The following is a 20,761-nucleotide window of genomic DNA, read 5'->3' as shown; positions in this document are numbered from 1 at the left end:
TTGCGAGTGGCCTGGAGCCCATCGCGATTATCGTGACCATCAGGCTTGCGAGGAGACCCTGTAGAAGGGTCTGAGCTCTCACAAGCCCGAGTAAACTTCCTGCTCTAATAGAACAGGAAGTCCACTACTGACATCACTAGTGATGTCAGTAGGGCCACCCACAAACACCAGGCGTTCCTAAGGGAATGCCTGCATTTGTGCAGCCACCCCCCCTCCCCGCATACAAAACGCGGTGAGTTATCAATCAACATTGACAGCCGCTCCGTCTTGTAGCTAGACCCATATCGATGGAGCAGCCGTCGCTGGACGGATCTTGCGCATGCATACGCCGGAGGCGGCGCATGGGTTGTGGGGGACCGTCGAACCACTTACGAGTGTTGTGCGCTTGCGAGTGTGTCTGAATCAGGCCCATAGTCCTTAGGAAAATTTTTGGGTGCTTGCCAAAGACATGTAAATGAAGTGCTTGTTAAAAAATAAAATCCATTCTACTAACCATTGCAAAATGGAATTTGGGTCTTGAGGACCCACCTCATGGAGTTGGGCTTAGACAGCACAAGAAAATTGCTTGAGAAGTTACTTGACCTATACTGTTCTTGAGAATGGGGCCCAGCAATGTGGTCTTTCAATGCTAGAAATGTCAAAATAATTCTGAATGTTGTAGTTTGATGTCCTAGAAAATGTGTGCAGTTTTCATTCCAAAAAGTGGCATACACCAATATGCCAACCTCCTTGCCTATATTTTATTTCTACATATAAAAATGTAAGTATGTATAAACCTTCCCAAAATACCAAACCATTCTGATTTATTCCATAGCCACCTAATGCCAACAAATGGTAATAGAAGTATATCATTACAGTTGGTACATTTTGTTTTCTCTATCTGCTATTCCATTTGTATGGATCTATGAGGGTTTCCTTTAAGTACACATCCCAATATATTATAGTTTGGGTTGTTATTTATGCATGCCATAACATTTGTATTATTATTTTTCCACTGTGTCTGAAATGGAATATTGGAGAAATAAAAGTTATAGCCTCCCCATCAGGGAATTGAACCCCGGTCTCCCGCGTGATAGGCGGGGATACTCACCACTATACTAACAAGGATCAGCTGTGGGCTGTGATTTCTGGTCCAGTCCAGAAAAGTGATTTTCAACTAAGAGTTGTTATAATTTCCTTGGGTAATGAAAATGATTGAAATCATTTATACATCAATTTGTTAGTGTACTCTTTCACCATATATCAGATCCATGTCGATTCTTCTGCATCATGAGCTAGGTCAAATGCTTATAGAAATTGCCCCAGCTATCATTTTCTTACTCTACCCATGTCCGATAATCCCTGGACTGAGATGTTCTAGGATTTTACTGTTGATTTGCCAGTGTTTATAGGTATTTCTATGAATTGATTTATGGTTGACCATTTCTGATGCTTGATTGTATATTTAGTAATTCAAGATCCTTTAAAAAGCTCAAATGAATTTAGCAAAACCCATTACCCCTTATCAACTTTTTTATAATTAGAATTTGCTTAGAAATCATTGAATGGCTAAAAGACTATTATGCTAGAGACCAATGGTAGCTCTGCATGAGGAATATTAAACTCCAAATCTCTTCTGCTAAATTATGCCCAAATTATGTGAATGCTATAAAAATTGATAATTTATTCTATTATTCAGCTACTGTTTCCAACTTAATTAAAAAAATATATATATATATATATATATTCACTCTTCTTTTAAGGCACCAATAAATATCTATGCATTTTCTGGATATTCTATACCATACAATTTTAATACATGGGAATCCTGAATATAAAGACCAATAAATGCTGGATTTGCCATGTTGTACATGTTCTAAGCAATATCTTTTAGATTATAGCTGATATAGGGCCTGATTCAGAGCCGCTTGCTGCTAGTGAGTGCTTGCTCAGAATAACGGCGTTTTTTTAAGTTTTGTATTTGTTTTTTTCTTTCATCAGGCCGCTCGCTAAGCTGTGGGTGACTACAAACAGCTTTTGCGAGTGGCCTGGAGCCCATCGCGATTATCGTGACCATCAGGCTTGCGAGGAGACCCTGTGGAAGGGTCTGAGCTCTCACAAGCCCGAGTAAACTTCCTGCTCTAATAGAACAGGAAGTCCACTACTGACATCACTAGTGATATCAGTAGGGCCACCCACAAACACCAGGCGTTCCTAAGGGAATGCCTGCATTTGTGCAGCCACCCCCCCCTCCCCGCATACAAAACGCGGTGAGTTATCAATCAACATTGACAGCCGCTCCGTCTTGTAGCTAGACACATATCGATGGAGCAGCCGTCACTGGACGGATCTTGCGCATGCACACGCCGGAGGCAGCGCATGGGTAGTGGGGGACCGTCGAACCACTTACGAGTGTTGTGCACTTGCGAGTGTGTCTGAATCAGGCCCATAGTCCTTAGGAAAATTTTTGGGTGCTTGCCAAAGACATGTAAATGAAGTGCTTGTTAAAAAATAAAATCCATTCTACTAACCATTGCAAAATAGAATTTGGGTCTTGAGGACCCACCTCATGGAGTTGGGCTTAGACAGCACAAGAAAATTGTTTGAGAAGTTACTTGACCTATACTGTTCTTGAGAATGGGGCCCAGCAATGTGGTCTTTCAATGCTAGAAATGTCAAAATAATTCTGAATGTTGTAGTTTGATGTCCTAGAAAATGTGTGCAGTTTTCATTCCAAAAAGTGGCATACACCAATATGCCAACCTCCTTGCCTATATTTTATTTCTACATATAAAATTGTAAGTATGTATAAACCTTCCCAAAATACCAAACCATTCTGATTTATTCCATAGCCACCTAACGCCAACAAATGGTAATAGAAGTATATCATTACAGTTGGTACATTTTGTTTTCTCTATCTGCTATTCCATTTGTATGGATCTATGAGGGTTTCCTTTAAGTACACATCTGAATATATTATAGTTTGGGTTGTTTTTTTATGCATGCCATAACATTTGTATTATTATTTTTCCACTGTGTCTGAAATGGAATATTGGAGAAATAAAAGTTATAGCCTCCCCGTCGGGGAATTGAACCCCGGTCTCCCGCGTGACAGGCGGGGATACTCACCACTATACTAACGAGGATCAGCTGTGGGCTGTGATTTCTGGTCCAGTCCAGAAAAGTGATTTTCAACTAAGAGTTGTTATAATTTCCTTGGGTAATGAAAATGATTGAAATCATTTATACATCAATTTGTTAGTGTACTCTTTCACCATATATGAGATCCATGTTGATTCTTCTGCATCATGAGCTAGGTCAAATGCTTATAGAAATTGCCCCAGCTATCATTTTCTTACTCTACCCATGTCCGATAATCCCTGGACTGAGATGTTCTAGGATTTTACTGTTGATTTGCCAGTGTTTATAGGTATTTCTATGAATTGATTTATGGTTGACCATTTCTGATGCTTGATTGTATATTTAGTAATTCAAGATCCTTTAAAAAGCTCAAATGAATTTAGCAAAACCCATTACCCCTTATCAACTTTTTTATAATTAGAATTTGCTTAGAAATCCTTGAATGGCTAAAAGACTATTATGCTAGAGACCAATGGTAGCTCTGCATGAGGAAAATTAAACTCCAAATCTCTTCTGCTAAATTATGCCCAAATTATGTGAATGCTATGAAAATTGATAATTTATTCTATTATTCAGCTACTGTTTCCAACTTAATTAAAAAAAAAAAATATATATATATATATATATATATATATATATATATTCTCTCTTCTTTTAAGGTACCAATAAATATCTATGCATTTTCTGGATATTCTATACCATACAATTTTAATACATGGGAATCCTGAATATAAAGTCCAATAAATGCTGGATTTGCCATGTTGTACATGTTCTAAGCAATATCTTTTAGATTATAGCTGATATAGGGCCTGATTCAGAGCCGCTTGCTGCTAGTGAGTGCTTGCTCAGAATAACGGCGTTTTTTTATGTTTTGTATTTGTTTTTTTCTTTCATCAGGCCGCTCGCTAAGCTGTGGGTGACTACCCACAGCTTTTGCGAGTGGCCTGGAGCCCATCGCGATTATCGTGACCATCAGGCTTGCGAGGAGACCCTGTGGAAGGGTCTGAGCTCTCACAAGCCCGAGTAAACTTCCTGCTCTAATAGAACAGGAAGTCCACTACTGACATCACTAGTGATATCAGTAGGGCCACCCACAAACACCAGGCGTTCCTAAGGGAATGCCTGCATGTGTGCAGCCACCCCCCCCTCCCCGCATACAAAACGCGGTGAGTTATCAATCAACATTGACAGCCGCTCCGTCTTGTAGCTAGACACATATCGATGGAGCAGCCGTCACTGGACGGATCTTGCGCATGCACACGCCGGAGGCGGCGCATGGGTAGTGGGGGACCGTCGAACCACTTACGAGTGTTGTGCACTTGCGAGTGTGTCTGAATCAGGCCCATAGTCCTTAGGAAAATTTTTGGGTGCTTGCCAAAGACATGTAAATGAAGTGCTTGTTAAAAAATAAAATCCATTCTACTAACCATTGCAAAATGGAATTTGGGTCTTGAGGACCCACCTCATGGAGTTGGGCTTAGACAGCACAAGAAAATTGCTTGAGAAGTTACTTGACCTATACTGTTCTTGAGAATAGGGCCCAACAATGTGGTCTTTCAATGCTAGAAATGTCAAAATAATTCTGAATGTTGTAGTTTGATGTCCTAGAAAATGTGTGCAGTTTTCATTCCAAAAAGTGGCATACACCAATATGCCAACCTCCTTGCCTATATTTTATTTCTACATATAAAAATGTAAGTATGTATAAACCTTCCCAAAATACCAAACCATTCTGATTTATTCCATAGCCACCTAACGCCAACAAATGGTAATAGAAGTATATCATTACAGTTGGTACATTTTGTTTTCTCTATCTGCTATTCCATTTGTATGGATCTATGAGGGTTTCCTTTAAGTACACATCTCAATATATTATAGTTTAGGTTGTTATTTATGCATGCCATAACATTTGTATTATTATTTTTCCACTGTGTCTGAAATGGAATATTGGAGAAATAAAAGTTATAGCCTCCCCATCGGGGAATTGAACCCCAGTCTCCCGCGTGACAGGCGGGGATACTCACCACTATACTAACGAGGATCAGCTGTGTGCTATGATTTCTGGTCCAGTCCAGAAAAGTGATTTTCAACTAAGAGTTGTTATAATTTCCTTGGGTAATGAAAATGATTGAAATCATTTATACATCAATTTGTTAGTGTACTCTTTCACCATATATCAGATCCATGTCGATTCTTCTGCATCATGAGCTAGGTCAAATGCTTATAGAAATTGCCCCAGCTATCATTTTCTTACTCTACCCATGTCCGATAATCCCTGGACTGAGATGTTCTAGGATTTTACTGTTGATTTGCCAGTGTTTATAGGTATTTCTATGAATTGATTTATGGTTGACCATTTCTGATGCTTGATTGTATATTTAGTAATTCAAGATCCTTTAAAAAGCTCAAACGAATTTAGCAAAACCCATTACCCCATATCAACTTTTTTCTAAATAGAATTTGCTTAGAAATCCTTGAATGGCTAAAAGACTATTATGCTAGAGACCAATGGTAGCTCTGCATGAGGAAAATTAAACTCCAAATCTCTTCTGCTAAATTATGCCCAAATTATGTGAATGCTATGAAAATTGATAATTTATTCTATTATTCAGCTACTGTTTCCAACTTAATTAAAAAAAAAATATATATATATATATATTCTCTCTTCTTTTAAGGTACCAATAAATATCTATGCATTTTCTGGATATTCTATACCATACAATTTTAATACATGGGAATCCTGAATATAAAGTCCAATAAATGCTGGATTTGCCATGTTGTACATGTTCTAAGCAATATCTTTTAGATTATAGCTGATATAGGGCCTGATTCAGAGCCGCTTGCTGCTAGTGAATGCTTGCTCAGAATAACGGCGTTTTTTTATGTTTTGTATTTGTTTTTTTCTTTCATCAGGCCGCTCGCTAAGCTGTGGGTGACTACCCACAGCTTTTGCGAGTGGCCTGGAGCCCATCGCGATTATCGTGACCATCAGGCTTGCGAGGAGACCCTGTGGAAGGGTCTGAGCTCTCACAAGCCCGAGTAAACTTCCTGCTCTAATAGAACAGGAAGTCCACTACTGACATCACTAGTGATATCAGTAGGGCCACCCACAAACACCAGGCGTTCCTAAGGGAATGCCTGCATTTGTGCAGCCACCCCCCCCTCCCCGCATACAAAACGCGGTGAGTTATCAATCAACATTGACAGCCGCTCCGTCTTGTAGCTAGACACATATCGATGGAGCAGCCGTCACTGGACGGATCTTGCGCATGCACACGCCGGAGGCAGCGCATGGGTAGTGGGGGACCGTCGAACCACTTACGAGTGTTGTGCACTTGCGAGTGTGTCTGAATCAGGCCCATAGTCCTTAGGAAAATTTTTGGGTGCTTGCCAAAGACATGTAAATGAAGTGCTTGTTAAAAAATAAAATCCATTCTACTAACCATTGCAAAATAGAATTTGGGTCTTGAGGACCCACCTCATGGAGTTGGGCTTAGACAGCACAAGAAAATTGTTTGAGAAGTTACTTGACCTATACTGTTCTTGAGAATGGGGCCCAGCAATGTGGTCTTTCAATGCTAGAAATGTCAAAATAATTCTGAATGTTGTAGTTTGATGTCCTAGAAAATGTGTGCAGTTTTCATTCCAAAAAGTGGCATACACCAATATGCCAACCTCCTTGCCTATATTTTATTTCTACATATAAAAATGTAAGTATGTATAAACCTTCCCAAAATACCAAACCATTCTGATTTATTCCATAGCCACCTAACGCCAACAAATGGTAATAGAAGTATATCATTACAGTTGGTACATTTTGTTTTCTCTATCTGCTATTCCATTTGTATGGATCTATGAGGGTTTCCTTTAAGTACACATCTGAATATATTATAGTTTGGGTTGTTATTTATGCATGCCATAACATTTGTATTATTATTTTTCCACTGTGTCTGAAATGGAATATTGGAGAAATAAAAGTTATAGCCTCCCCGTCGGGGAATTGAACCCCGGTCTCCCGCGTGACAGGCGGGGATACTCACCACTATACTAACGAGGATCAGCTGTGGGCTGTGATTTCTGGTCCAGTCCAGAAAAGTGATTTTCAACTAAGAGTTGTTATAATTTCCTTGGGTAATGAAAATGAGTGAAATCATTTATACATCAATTTGTTAGTGTACTCTTTCACCATATATCAGATCCATGTCGATTCTTCTGCATCATGAGCTAGGTCAAATGCTTATAGTAATTGCCCCAGCTATCATTTTCTTACTCTACCCATGTCCGATAATCCCTGGACTGAGATGTTCTAGGATTTTACTGTTGATTTGCCAGTGTTTATAGGTATTTCTATGAATTGATTTATGGTTGACCATTTCTGATGCTTGATTGTATATTTAGTAATTCAAGATCCTTTAAAAAGCTCAAATGAATTTAGCAAAACCCATTACCCCTTATCAACTTTTTTATAATTAGAATTTGCTTAGAAATCCTTGAATGGCTAAAAGACTATTATGCTACAGACCAATGGTAGCTCTGCATGAGGAAAATTAAACTCCAAATCTCTTCTGCTAAATTATGCCCAAATTATGTGAATGCTATGAAAATTGATAATTTATTCTATTATTCAGCTACTGTTTCCAACTTAATTAAAAAAAATATATATATATATATTCTCTCTTCTTTTAAGGTACCAATAAATATCTATGCATTTTCTGGATATTCTATACCATACAATTTTAATACATGGGAATCCTGAATATAAAGTCCAATAAATGCTGGATTTGCCATGTTGTACATGTTCTAAGCAATATCTTTTAGATTATAGCTGATATAGGGCCTGATTCAGAGCCGCTTGCTGCTAGTGAGTGCTTGCTCAGAATAACGGCGTTTTTTTAAGTTTTGTATTTGTTTTTTTCTTTCATCAGGCCGCTCGCTAAGCTGTGGGTGACTACCCACAGCTTTTGCGAGTGGCCTGGAGCCCATCGCGATTATCGTGACCATCAGGCTTGCGAGGAGACCCTGTGGAAGGGTCTGAGCTCTCACAAGCCCGAGTAAACTTCCTGCTCTAATAGAACAGGAAGTCCACTACTGACATCACTAGTGATATCAGTAGGGCCACCCACAAACACCAGGCGTTCCTAAGGGAATGCCTGCATTTGTGCAGCCAACCCCCCCTCCCCGCATACAAAACGCGGTGAGTTATCAATCAACATTGACAGCCGCTCCGTCTTGTAGCTAGACCCATATCGATGGAGCAGCCGTCGCTGGACGGATCTTGCGCATGCACACGCCGGAGGCTGCGCATGAGTAGTGGGGGACCGTCGAACCACTTACGAGTGTTGTGCGCTTGCGAGTGTGTCTGAATCAGGCCCATAGTCCTTAGGAAAATTTTTGGGTGCTTGCCAAAGACATGTAAATGAAGTGCTTGTTAAAAAATAAAATCCATTCTACTAACCATTGCAAAATGGAATTTGGGTCTTGAGGACCCACCTCATGGAGTTGGGCTTAGACAGCAGAAGAAAATTGCTTGAGAAGTTACTTGACCTATACTGTTCTTGAGAATAGGGCCCAACAATGTGGTCTTTCAATGCTAGAAATGTCAAAATAATTCTGAATGTTGTAGTTTGATGTCCTAGAAAATGTGTGCAGTTTTCATTCCAAAAAGTGGCATACACCAATATGCCAACCTCCTTGCCTATATTTTATTTCTACATATAAAAATGTAAGTATGTATAAACCTTCCCAAAATACCAAACCATTCTGATTTATTCCATAGCCACCTAACGCCAACAAATGGTAATAGAAGTATATCATTACAGTTGGTACATTTTGTTTTCTCTATCTGCTATTCCATTTGTATGGATCTATGAGGGTTTCCTTTAAGTACACATCTCAATATATTATAGTTTGGGTTGTTATTTATGCATGCCATAACATTTGTATTATTATTTTTCCACTGTGTCTGAAATGGAATATTGGAGAAATAAAAGTTATAGCCTCCCCGTCGGGGAATTGAACCCCGGTCTCCCGCATGACAGGCGGGGATACTCACCACTATACTAACGAGGATCAGCTGTGGGCTGTGATTTCTGGTCCAGTCCAGAAAAGTGATTTTCAACTAAGAGTTGTTATAATTTCCTTGGGTAATGAAAATGATTGAAATCATTTATACATCAATTTGTTAGTGTACTCTTTCACCAAATATCAGATCCATGTCGATTCTTCTGCATCATGAGCTAGGTCAAATGCTTATAGAAATTGCCCCAGCTATCATTTTCTTACTCTACCCATGTCCGATAATCCCTGGACTGAGATGTTCTAGGATTTTACTGTTGATTTGCCAGTGTTTATAGGTATTTCTATGAATTGATTTATGGTTGACCATTTCTGATGCTTGATTGTATATTTAGTAATTCAAGATCCTTTAAAAAGCTCAAATGAATTTAGCAAAACCCATTACCCCTTATCAACTTTTTTCTAATTAGAATTTGCTTAGAAATCCTTGAATGGCTAAAAGACTATTATGCTAGAGACCAATGGTAGCTCTGCATGAGGAATATTAAACTCCAAATCTCTTCTGCTAAATTATGCCCAAATTATGTGAATGCTATAAAAATTGATAATTTATTCTATTATTCAGCTACTGTTTCCAACTTAATTAAAAAAAAAATATATATATATATATTCACTCTTCTTTTAAGGCACCAATAAATATCTATGCATTTTCTGGATATTCTATACCATACAATTTTAATACATGGGAATCCTGAATATAAAGTCCAATAAATGCTGGATTTGCCATGTTGTACATGTTCTAAGCAATATCTTTTAGATTATAGCTGATATAGGGCCTGATTCAGAGCCGCTTGCTGCTAGTGAGTGCTTGCTCAGAATAACGGCGGTTTTTTATGTTTTGTATTTGTTTTTTTCTTTCATCAGGCCGCTCGTTAAGCTGTGGGTGACTACCCACAGCTTTTGCGAGAGGCCTGGAGCCCATCGTGATTATCGTGACCATCAGGCTTGCGAGGAGACCCTGTGGAAGGGTCTGAGCTCTCACAAGCCCGAGTAAACTTCCTGCTCTAATAGAACAGGAAGTCCACTACTGACATCACTAGTGATATCAGTAGGGCCACCCACAAACACCAGGCGTTCCTAAGGGAATGCCGGCATTTCTGCAGCCACCCCCCCTCCCCGCATACAAAACGCGGTGAGTTATCAATCAACATTGACAGCCGCTCCGTCTTGTAGCTAGACCCATATCGATGGAGCAGCCATCGCTGGATGGATCTTGCGCATGCACACGCCGGAGGCGGCGCATGGGTAGTGCGGGACCGTCGAACCACTTACGAGTGTTGTGCGCTTGCGAGTGTGTCTGAATCAGGCCCATAGTCCTTAGGAAAATTTTTGGGTGCTTGCCAAAGACATGTAAATGAAGTGCTTGTTAAAAAATAAAATCCATTCTACTAACCATTGCAAAATGGAATTTGGGTCTTGAGGACCCACCTCATGGAGTTGGGCTTAGACAGCACAAGAAAATTGCTTGAGAAGTTACTTGACCTATACTGTTCTTGAGAATAGGGCCCAACAATGTGGTCTTTCAATGCTAGAAATGTCAAAATAATTCTGAATGTTGTAGTTTGATGTCCTAGAAAATGTGTGCAGTTTTCATTCCAAAAAGTGGCATACACCAATATGCCAACCTCCTTGCCTATATTTTATTTCTACATATAAAAATGTAAGTATGTATAAACCTTCCCAAAATACCAAACCATTCTGATTTATTCCATAGCCACCTAACGCCAACAAATGGTAATAGAAGTATATCATTACAGTTGGTACATTTTGTTTTGTCTATCTGCTATTCCATTTGTATGGATCTATGAGGGTTTCCTTTAAGTACACATCTCAATATATTATAGTTTGGGTTGTTATTTATGCATGCCATAACATTTGTATTATTATTTTTCCACTGTGTCTGAAATGGAATATTGGAGAAATAAAAGTTATAGCCTCCCCGTCGGGGAATTGAACCCTGGTCTCCCGCGTGACAGGCGGGGATACTCACCACTATACTAACGAGGATCAGCTGTGTGCTGTGATTTCTGGTCCAGTCCAGAAAAGTGATTTTCAACTAAGAGTTGTTATAATTTCCTTGGGTAATGAAAATGATTGAAATCATTTATACATCAATTTGTTAGTGTACTCTTTCACCATATATCAGATCCATGTCGATTCTTCTGCATCATGAGCTAGGTCAAATGCTTATAGAAATTGCCCCAGCTATCATTTTCTTACTCTACCCATGTCCGATAATCCCTGGACTGAGATGTTCTAGGATTTTACTGTTGATTTGCCAGTGTTTATAGGTATTTCTATGAATTGATTTATGGTTGACCATTTCTGATGCTTGATTGTATATTTAGTAATTCAAGATCCTTTAAAAAGCTCAAATGAATTTAGCAAAACCCATTACCCCTTATCAACTTTTTTCTAATTAGAATTTGCTTAGAAATCCTTGAATGGCTAAAAGACTATTATGCTAGAGACCAATGGTAGCTCTGCATGAGGAATATTAAACTCCAAATCTCTTCTGCTAAATTATGCCCAAATTATGTGAATGCTATAAAAATTGATAATTTATTCTATTATTCAGCTACTGTTTCCAACTTAATTAAAAAAAAAATATATATATATATTTCACTCTTCTTTTAAGGCACCAATAAATATCTATGCATTTTCTGGATATTCTATACCATACAATTTTAATACATGGGAATCCTGAATATAAAGTCCAATAAATGCTGGATTTGCCATGTTGTACATGTTCTAAGCAATATCTTTTAGATTATAGCTGATATAGGGCCTGATTCAGAGCCGCTTGCTGCTAGTGAGTGCTTGCTCAGAATAACGGCGTTTTTTTATGTTTTGTATTTGTTTTTTTCTTTCATCAGGCCGCTCGCTAAGCTGTGGGTGACTACCCACAGCTTTTGCGAGTGGCCTGGAGCCCATCGCGATTATCGTGACCATCAGGCTTGCGAGGAGACCCTGTGGAAGGGTCTGAGCTCTCACAAGCCCGAGTAAACTTCCTGCTCTAATAGAACAGGAAGTCCACTACTGACATCACTAGTGATGTCAGTAGGGCCACCCACAAACACCAGGCGTTCCTAAGGGAATGCCGGCATTTGTGCAGCCACCCCCCCCTCCCCGCATACAAAACGCGGTGAGTTATCAATCAACATTGACAGCCGCTCCGTCTTGTAGCTAGACCCATATCGATGGAGCAGCCGTCGCTGGACGGATCTTGCGCATGCACACGCCGGAGGCGGCGCATGGGTAGTGGGGGACCGTCGAACCACTTACGAGTGTTGTGCGCTTGCGAGTGTGTCTGAATCAGGCCCATAGTCCTTAGGAAAATTTTTGGGTGCTTGCCAAAGACATGTAAATGAAGTGCTTGTTAAAAAATAAAATCCATTCTACTAACCATTGCAAAATGGAATTTGGGTCTTGAGGACCCACCTCATGGAGTTGGGCTTAGACAGCACAAGAAAATTGCTTGAGAAGTTACTTGACCTATACTGTTCTTGAGAATAGGGCCCAACAATGTGGTCTTTCAATGCTAGAAATGTCAAAATAATTCTGAATGTTGTAGTTTGATGTCCTAGAAAATGTGTGCAGTTTTCATTCCAAAAAGTGGCATACACCAATATGCCAACCTCCTTGCCTATATTTTATTTCTACATATAAAAATGTAAGTATGTATAAACCTTCCCAAAATACCAAACCATTCTGATTTATTCCATAGCCACCTAACGCCAACAAATGGTAATAGAAGTATATCATTACAGTTGGAACATTTTGTTTTCCCTATCTGCTATTCCATTTGTATGGATCTATGAGGGTTTCCTTTAAGTACACATCTCAATATATTATTATTGTTTGGGTTGTTATTTATGCATGCCATGACATTTGTATTATTATTTTTCCACTGTGTCTGAAATGGAATATTGGAGAAATAAAAGTTATAGCCTCCCCGTCGGGGAATTGAACCCCGGTCTCCCGCATGACAGGCGGGGATACTCACCACTATACTAACGAGGATCAGCTGTGGGCTGTGATTTCTGGTCCAGTCCAGAAAAGTGATTTTCAACTAAGAGTTGTTATAATTTCCTTGGGTAATGAAAATGATTGAAATCATTTATACATCAATTTGTTAGTGTACTCTTTCACCAAATATCAGATCCATGTCGATTCTTCTGCATCATGAGCTAGGTCAAATGCTTATAGAAATTGCCCCAGCTATCATTTTCTTACTCTACCCATGTCCGATAATCCCTGGACTGAGATGTTCTAGGATTTTACTGTTGATTTGCCAGTGTTTATAGGTATTTCTATGAATTGATTTATGGTTGACCATTTCTGATGCTTGATTGTATATTTAGTAATTCAAGATCCTTTAAAAAGCTCAAATGAATTTAGCAAAACCCATTACCCCTTATCAACTTTTTTCTAATTAGAATTTGCTTAGAAATCCTTGAATGGCTAAAAGACTATTATGCTAGAGACCAATGGTAGCTCTGCATGAGGAATATTAAACTCCAAATCTCTTCTGCTAAATTATGCCCAAATTATGTGAATGCTATAAAAATTGATAATTTATTCTATTATTCAGCTACTGTTTCCAACTTAATTAAAAAAAAAAAATATATATATATATTCACTCTTCTTTTAAGGCACCAATAAATATCTATGCATTTTCTGGATATTCTATACCATACAATTTTAATACATGGGAATCCTGAATATAAAGTCCAATAAATGCTGGATTTGCCATGTTGTACATGTTCTAAGCAATATCTTTTAGATTATAGCTGATATAGGGCCTGATTCAGAGCCGCTTGCTGCTAGTGAGTGCTTGCTCAGAATAACGGCGGTTTTTTATGTTTTGTATTTGTTTTTTTCTTTCATCAGGCCGCTCGTTAAGCTGTGGGTGACTACCCACAGCTTTTGCGAGAGGCCTGGAGCCCATCGTGATTATCGTGACCATCAGGCTTGCGAGGAGACCCTGTGGAAGGGTCTGAGCTCTCACAAGCCCGAGTAAACTTCCTGCTCTAATAGAACAGGAAGTCCACTACTGACATCACTAGTGATATCAGTAGGGCCACCCACAAACACCAGGCGTTCCTAAGGGAATGCCGGCATTTCTGCAGCCACCCCCCCTCCCCGCATACAAAACGCGGTGAGTTATCAATCAACATTGACAGCCGCTCCGTCTTGTAGCTAGACCCATATCGATGGAGCAGCCATCGCTGGATGGATCTTGCGCATGCACACGCCGGAGGCGGCGCATGGGTAGTGCGGGACCGTCGAACCACTTACGAGTGTTGTGCGCTTGCGAGTGTGTCTGAATCAGGCCCATAGTCCTTAGGAAAATTTTTGGGTGCTTGCCAAAGACATGTAAATGAAGTGCTTGTTAAAAAATAAAATCCATTCTACTAACCATTGCAAAATGGAATTTGGGTCTTGAGGACCCACCTCATGGAGTTGGGCTTAGACAGCAGAAGAAAATTGCTTGAGAAGTTACTTGACCTATACTGTTCTTGAGAATAGGGCCCAACAATGTGGTCTTTCAATGCTAGAAATGTCAAAATAATTCTGAATGTTGTAGTTTGATGTCCTAGAAAATGTGTGCAGTTTTCATTCCAAAAAGTGGCATACACCAATATGCCAACCTCCTTGCCTATATTTTATTTCTACATATAAAAATGTAAGTATGTATAAACCTTCCCAAAATACCAAACCATTCTGATTTATTCCATAGCCACCTAACGCCAACAAATGGTAATAGAAGTATATCATTACAGTTGGTACATTTTGTTTTGTCTATCTGCTATTCCATTTGTATGGATCTATGAGGGTTTCCTTTAAGTACACATCTCAATATATTATAGTTTGGGTTGTTATTTATGCATGCCATAACATTTGTATTATTATTTTTCCACTGTGTCTGAAATGGAATATTGGAGAAATAAAAGTTATAGCCTCCCCGTCGGGGAATTGAACCCTGGTCTCCCGCGTGACAGGCGGGGATACTCACCACTATACTAACGAGGATCAGCTGTGTGCTGTGATTTCTGGTCCAGTCCAGAAAAGTGATTTTCAACTAAGAGTTGTTATAATTTCCTTGGGTAATGAAAATGATTGAAATCATTTATACATCAATTTGTTAGTGTACTCTTTCACCATATATCAGATCCATGTCGATTCTTCTGCATCATGAGCTAGGTCAAATGCTTATAGAAATTGCCCCAGCTATCATTTTCTTACTCTACCCATGTCCGATAATCCCTGGACTGAGATGTTCTAGGATTTTACTGTTGATTTGCCAGTGTTTATAGGTATTTCTATGAATTGATTTATGGTTGACCATTTCTGATGCTTGATTGTATATTTAGTAATTCAAGATCCTTTAAAAAGCTCAAATGAATTTAGCAAAACCCATTACCCCTTATCAACTTTTTTCTAATTAGAATTTGCTTAGAAATCCTTGAATGGCTAAAAGACTATTATGCTAGAGACCAATGGTAGCTCTGCATGAGGAATATTAAACTCCAAATCTCTTCTGCTAAATTATGCCCAAATTATGTGAATGCTATAAAAATTGATAATTTATTCTATTATTCAGCTACTGTTTCCAACTTAATTAAAAAAAATATATATATATATATTTCACTCTTCTTTTAAGGCACCAATAAATATCTATGCATTTTCTGGATATTCTATACCATACAATTTTAATACATGGGAATCCTGAATATAAAGTCCAATAAATGCTGGATTTGCCATGTTGTACATGTTCTAAGCAATATCTTTTAGATTATAGCTGATATAGGGCCTGATTCAGAGCCGCTTGCTGCTAGTGAGTGCTTGCTCAGAATAACGGCGTTTTTTTATGTTTTGTATTTGTTTTTTTCTTTCATCAGGCCGCTCGCTAAGCTGTGGGTGACTACCCACAGCTTTTGCGAGTGGCCTGGAGCCCATCGCGATTATCGTGACCATCAGGCTTGCGAGGAGACCCTGTGGAAGGGTCTGAGCTCTCACAAGCCCGAGTAAACTTCCTGCTCTAATAGAACAGGAAGTCCACTACTGACATCACTAGTGATGTCAGTAGGGCCACCCACAAACACCAGGCGTTCCTAAGGGAATGCCGGCATTTGTGCAGCCACCCCCCCCTCCCCGCATACAAAACGCGGTGAGTTATCAATCAACATTGACAGCCGCTCCGTCTTGTAGCTAGACCCATATCGATGGAGCAGCCGTCGCTGGACGGATCTTGCGCATGCACACGCCGGAGGCGGCGCATGGGTAGTGGGGGACCGTCGAACCACTTACGAGTGTTGTGCGCTTGCGAGTGTGTCTGAATCAGGCCCATAGTCCTTAGGAAAATTTTTGGGTGCTTGCCAAAGACATGTAAATGAAGTGCTTGTTAAAAAATAAAATCCATTCTACTAACCATTGCAAAATGGAATTTGGGTCTTGAGGACCCACCTCATGGAGTTGGGCTTAGACAGCACAAGAAAATTGCTTGAGAAGTTACTTGACCTATACTGTTCTTGAGAATAGGGCCCAACAATGTGGTCTTTCAATGCTAGAAATGTCAAAATAATTCTGAATGTTGTAGTTTGATGTCCTAGAAAATGTGTGCAGTTTTCATTCCAAAAAGTGGCATACACCAATATGCCAACCTCCTTGCCTATATTTTATTTCTACATATAAAAATGTAAGTATGTATAAACCTTCCCAAAATACCAAACCATTCTGATTTATTCCATAGCCACCTAACGCCAACAAATGGTAATAGAAGTATATCATTACAGTTGGAACATTTTGTTTTCCCTATCTGCTATTCCATTTGTATGGATCTATGAGGGTTTCCTTTAAGTACACATCTCAATATATTATTATTGTTTGGGTTGTTATTTATGCATGCCATGACATTTGTATTATTATTTTTCCACTGTGTCTGAAATGGAATATTGGAGAAATAAAAGTTATAGCCTCCCCGTCGGGGAATTGAACCCCGGTCTCCCGCATGACAGGCGGGGATACTCACCACTATACTAACGAGGATCAGCTGTGGGCTGTGATTTCTGGTCCAGTCCAGAAAAGTGATTTTCAACTAAGAGTTGTTATAATTTCCTTGGGTAATGAAAATGATTGAAATCATTTATACATCAATTTGTTAGTGTACTCTTTCACCAAATATCAGATCCATGTCGATTCTTCTGCATCATGAGCTAGGTCAAATGCTTATAGAAATTGCCCCAGCTATCATTTTCTTACTCTACCCATGTCCGATAATCCCTGGACTGAGATGTTCTAGGATTTTACTGTTGATTTGCCAGTGTTTATAGGTATTTCTATGAATTGATTTATGGTTGACCATTTCTGATGCTTGATTGTATATTTAGTAATTCAAGATCCTTTAAAAAGCTCAAATGAATTTAGCAAAACCCATTACCCCTTATCAACTTTTTTCTAATTAGAATTTGCTTAGAAATCCTTGAATGGCTAAAAGACTATTATGCTAGAGACCAATGGTAGCTCTGCATGAGGAATATTAAACTCCAAATCTCTTCTGCTAAATTATGCCCAAATTATGTGAATGCTATAAAAATTGATAATTTATTCTATTATTCAGCTACTGTTTCCAACTTAATTAAAAAAAAAAAATATATATATATATTCACTCTTCTTTTAAGGCACCAATAAATATCTATGCATTTTCTGGATATTCTATACCATACAATTTTAATACATGGGAATCCTGAATATAAAGTCCAATAAATGCTGGATTTGCCATGTTGTACATGTTCTAAGCAATATCTTTTAGATTATAGCTGATATAGGGCCTGATTCAGAGCCGCTTGCTGCTAGTGAGTGCTTGCTCAGAATAACGGCGGTTTTTTATGTTTTGTATTTGTTTTTTTCTTTCATCAGGCCGCTCGTTAAGCTGTGGGTGACTACCCACAGCTTTTGCGAGAGGCCTGGAGCCCATCGTGATTATCGTGACCATCAGGCTTGCGAGGAGACCCTGTGGAAGGGTCTGAGCTCTCACAAGCCCGAGTAAACTTCCTGCTCTAATAGAACAGGAAGTCCACTACTGACATCACTAGTGATATCAGTAGGGCCACCCACAAACACCAGGCGTTCCTAAGGGAATGCCGGCATTTCTGCAGCCACCCCCCCTCCCCGCATACAAAACGCGGTGAGTTATCAATCAACATTGACAGCCGCTCCGTCTTGTAGCTAGACCCATATCGATGGAGCAGCCATCGCTGGATGGATCTTGCGCATGCACACGCCGGAGGCGGCGCATGGGTAGTGCGGGACCGTCGAACCACTTACGAGTGTTGTGCGCTTGCGAGTGTGTCTGAATCAGGCCCATAGTCCTTAGGAAAATTTTTGGGTGCTTGCCAAAGACATGTAAATGAAGTGCTTGTTAAAAAATAAAATCCATTCTACTAACCATTGCAAAATGGAATTTGGGTCTTGAGGACCCACCTCATGGAGTTGGGCTTAGACAGCAGAAGAAAATTGCTTGAGAAGTTACTTGACCTATACTGTTCTTGAGAATAGGGCCCAACAATGTGGTCTTTCAATGCTAGAAATGTCAAAATAATTCTGAATGTTGTAGTTTGATGTCCTAGAAAATGTGTGCAGTTTTCATTCCAAAAAGTGGCATACACCAATATGCCAACCTCCTTGCCTATATTTTATTTCTACATATAAAAATGTAAGTATGTATAAACCTTCCCAAAATACCAAACCATTCTGATTTATTCCATAGCCACCTAACGCCAACAAATGGTAATAGAAGTATATCATTACAGTTGGTACATTTTGTTTTGTCTATCTGCTATTCCATTTGTATGGATCTATGAGGGTTTCCTTTAAGTACACATCTCAATATATTATAGTTTGGGTTGTTATTTATGCATGCCATAACATTTGTATTATTATTTTTCCACTGTGTCTGAAATGGAATATTGGAGAAATAAAAGTTATAGCCTCCCCGTCGGGGAATTGAACCCTGGTCTCCCGCGTGACAGGCGGGGATACTCACCACTATACTAACGAGGATCAGCTGTGTGCTGTGATTTCTGGTCCAGTCCAGAAAAGTGATTTTCAACTAAGAGTTGTTATAATTTCCTTGGGTAATGAAAATGATTGAAATCATTTATACATCAATTTGTTAGTGTACTCTTTCACCATATATCAGATCCATGTCGATTCTTCTGCATCATGAGCTAGGTCAAATGCTTATAGAAATTGCCCCAGCTATCATTTTCTTACTCTACCCATGTCCGATAATCCCTGGACTGAGATGTTCTAGGATTTTACTGTTGATTTGCCAGTGTTTATAGGTATTTCTATGAATTGATTTATGGTTGACCATTTCTGATGCTTGATTGTATATTTAGTAATTCAAGATCCTTTAAAAAGCTCAAATGAATTTAGCAAAACCCATTACCCCTTATCAACTTTTTTCTAATTAGAATTTGCTTAGAAATCCTTGAATGGCTAAAAGACTATTATGCTAGAGACCAATGGTAGCTCTGCATGAGGAATATTAAACTCCAAATCTCTTCTGCTAAATTATGCCCAAATTATGTGAATGCTATAAAAATTGATAATTTATTCTATTATTCAGCTACTGTTTCCAACTTAATTAAAAAAAATATATATATATATATTTCACTCTTCTTTTAAGGCACCAATAAATATCTATGCATTTTCTGGATATTCTATACCATACAATTTTAATACATGGGAATCCTGAATATAAAGTCCAATAAATGCTGGATTTGCCATGTTGTACATGTTCTAAGCAATATCTTTTAGATTATAGCTGATATAGGGCCTGATTCAGAGCCGCTTGCTGCTAGTGAGTGCTTGCTCAGAATAACGGCGTTTTTTTATGTTTTGTATTTGTTTTTTTCTTTCATCAGGCCGCTCGCTAAGCTGTGGGTGACTACCCACAGCTTTTGCGAGTGGCCTGGAGCCCATCGCGATTATCGTGACCATCAGGCTTGCGAGGAGACCCTGTGGAAGGGTCTGAGCTCTCACAAGCCCGAGTAAACTTCCTGCTCTAATAGAACAGGAAGTCCACTACTGACATCACTAGTGATGTCAGTAGGGCCACCCACAAACACCAGGCGTTCCTAAGGGAATGCCGGCATTTGTGCAGCCACCCCCCCCTCCCCGCATACAAAACGCGGTGAGTTATCAATCAACATTGACAGCCGCTCCGTCTTGTAGCTAGACCCATATCGATGGAGCAGCCGTCGCTGGACGGATCTTGCGCATGCACACGCCGGAGGCGGCGCATGGGTAGTGGGGGACCGTCGAACCACTTACGAGTGTTGTGCGCTTGCGAGTGTGTCTGAATCAGGCCCATAGTCCTTAGGAAAATTTTTGGGTGCTTGCCAAAGACATGTAAATGAAGTGCTTGTTAAAAAATAAAATCCATTCTACTAACCATTGCAAAATGGAATTTGGGTCTTGAGGACCCACCTCATGGAGTTGGGCTTAGACAGCACAAGAAAATTGCTTGAGAAGTTACTTGACCTATACTGTTCTT

General features: G+C 39.4%; 10 non-coding genes across 10 annotated transcripts; all 10 read right to left on the bottom strand.

Moving 5' to 3' along the window:
* Positions 1-1,035: 1,035 nt before the first annotated feature.
* Positions 1,036-1,107, bottom strand: TRNAD-AUC (transfer RNA aspartic acid (anticodon AUC)). Its single transcript has one exon. It is a non-coding gene; the product is annotated as a tRNA-Asp (tRNA).
* Positions 1,108-3,053: 1,946 nt separating this feature from the next.
* On the bottom strand, positions 3,054-3,125 carry TRNAD-GUC (transfer RNA aspartic acid (anticodon GUC)). Its single transcript has one exon. It is a non-coding gene; the product is annotated as a tRNA-Asp (tRNA).
* Positions 3,126-5,089: 1,964 nt separating this feature from the next.
* Positions 5,090-5,161, bottom strand: TRNAD-GUC (transfer RNA aspartic acid (anticodon GUC)). Its single transcript has one exon. It is a non-coding gene; the product is annotated as a tRNA-Asp (tRNA).
* Positions 5,162-7,105: 1,944 nt separating this feature from the next.
* On the bottom strand, positions 7,106-7,177 carry TRNAD-GUC (transfer RNA aspartic acid (anticodon GUC)). Its single transcript has one exon. It is a non-coding gene; the product is annotated as a tRNA-Asp (tRNA).
* Positions 7,178-9,117: 1,940 nt separating this feature from the next.
* On the bottom strand, positions 9,118-9,189 carry TRNAD-GUC (transfer RNA aspartic acid (anticodon GUC)). Its single transcript has one exon. It is a non-coding gene; the product is annotated as a tRNA-Asp (tRNA).
* Positions 9,190-11,130: 1,941 nt separating this feature from the next.
* TRNAD-GUC (transfer RNA aspartic acid (anticodon GUC)) lies at positions 11,131-11,202 on the bottom strand. The gene has a single exon. It is a non-coding gene; the product is annotated as a tRNA-Asp (tRNA).
* Positions 11,203-13,146: 1,944 nt separating this feature from the next.
* Positions 13,147-13,218, bottom strand: TRNAD-GUC (transfer RNA aspartic acid (anticodon GUC)). Its single transcript has one exon. It is a non-coding gene; the product is annotated as a tRNA-Asp (tRNA).
* A 1,941-nt stretch (positions 13,219-15,159) lies between these two features.
* On the bottom strand, positions 15,160-15,231 carry TRNAD-GUC (transfer RNA aspartic acid (anticodon GUC)). Its single transcript has one exon. It is a non-coding gene; the product is annotated as a tRNA-Asp (tRNA).
* A 1,944-nt stretch (positions 15,232-17,175) lies between these two features.
* On the bottom strand, positions 17,176-17,247 carry TRNAD-GUC (transfer RNA aspartic acid (anticodon GUC)). The gene has a single exon. It is a non-coding gene; the product is annotated as a tRNA-Asp (tRNA).
* Positions 17,248-19,188: 1,941 nt separating this feature from the next.
* On the bottom strand, positions 19,189-19,260 carry TRNAD-GUC (transfer RNA aspartic acid (anticodon GUC)). Its single transcript has one exon. It is a non-coding gene; the product is annotated as a tRNA-Asp (tRNA).
* Positions 19,261-20,761: the final 1,501 nt, after the last annotated feature.

Source organism: Taudactylus pleione, unplaced genomic scaffold (assembly GCF_031769625.1).
Source record: "Taudactylus pleione unplaced genomic scaffold, aTauple2 ptg000282l, whole genome shotgun sequence".
NCBI lineage: Eukaryota > Metazoa > Chordata > Amphibia > Anura > Myobatrachidae > Taudactylus > Taudactylus pleione.
The sequence above is the reverse complement of the archived record's forward strand: the minus strand, read 5'-3'. Positions and strand labels throughout refer to the sequence as shown.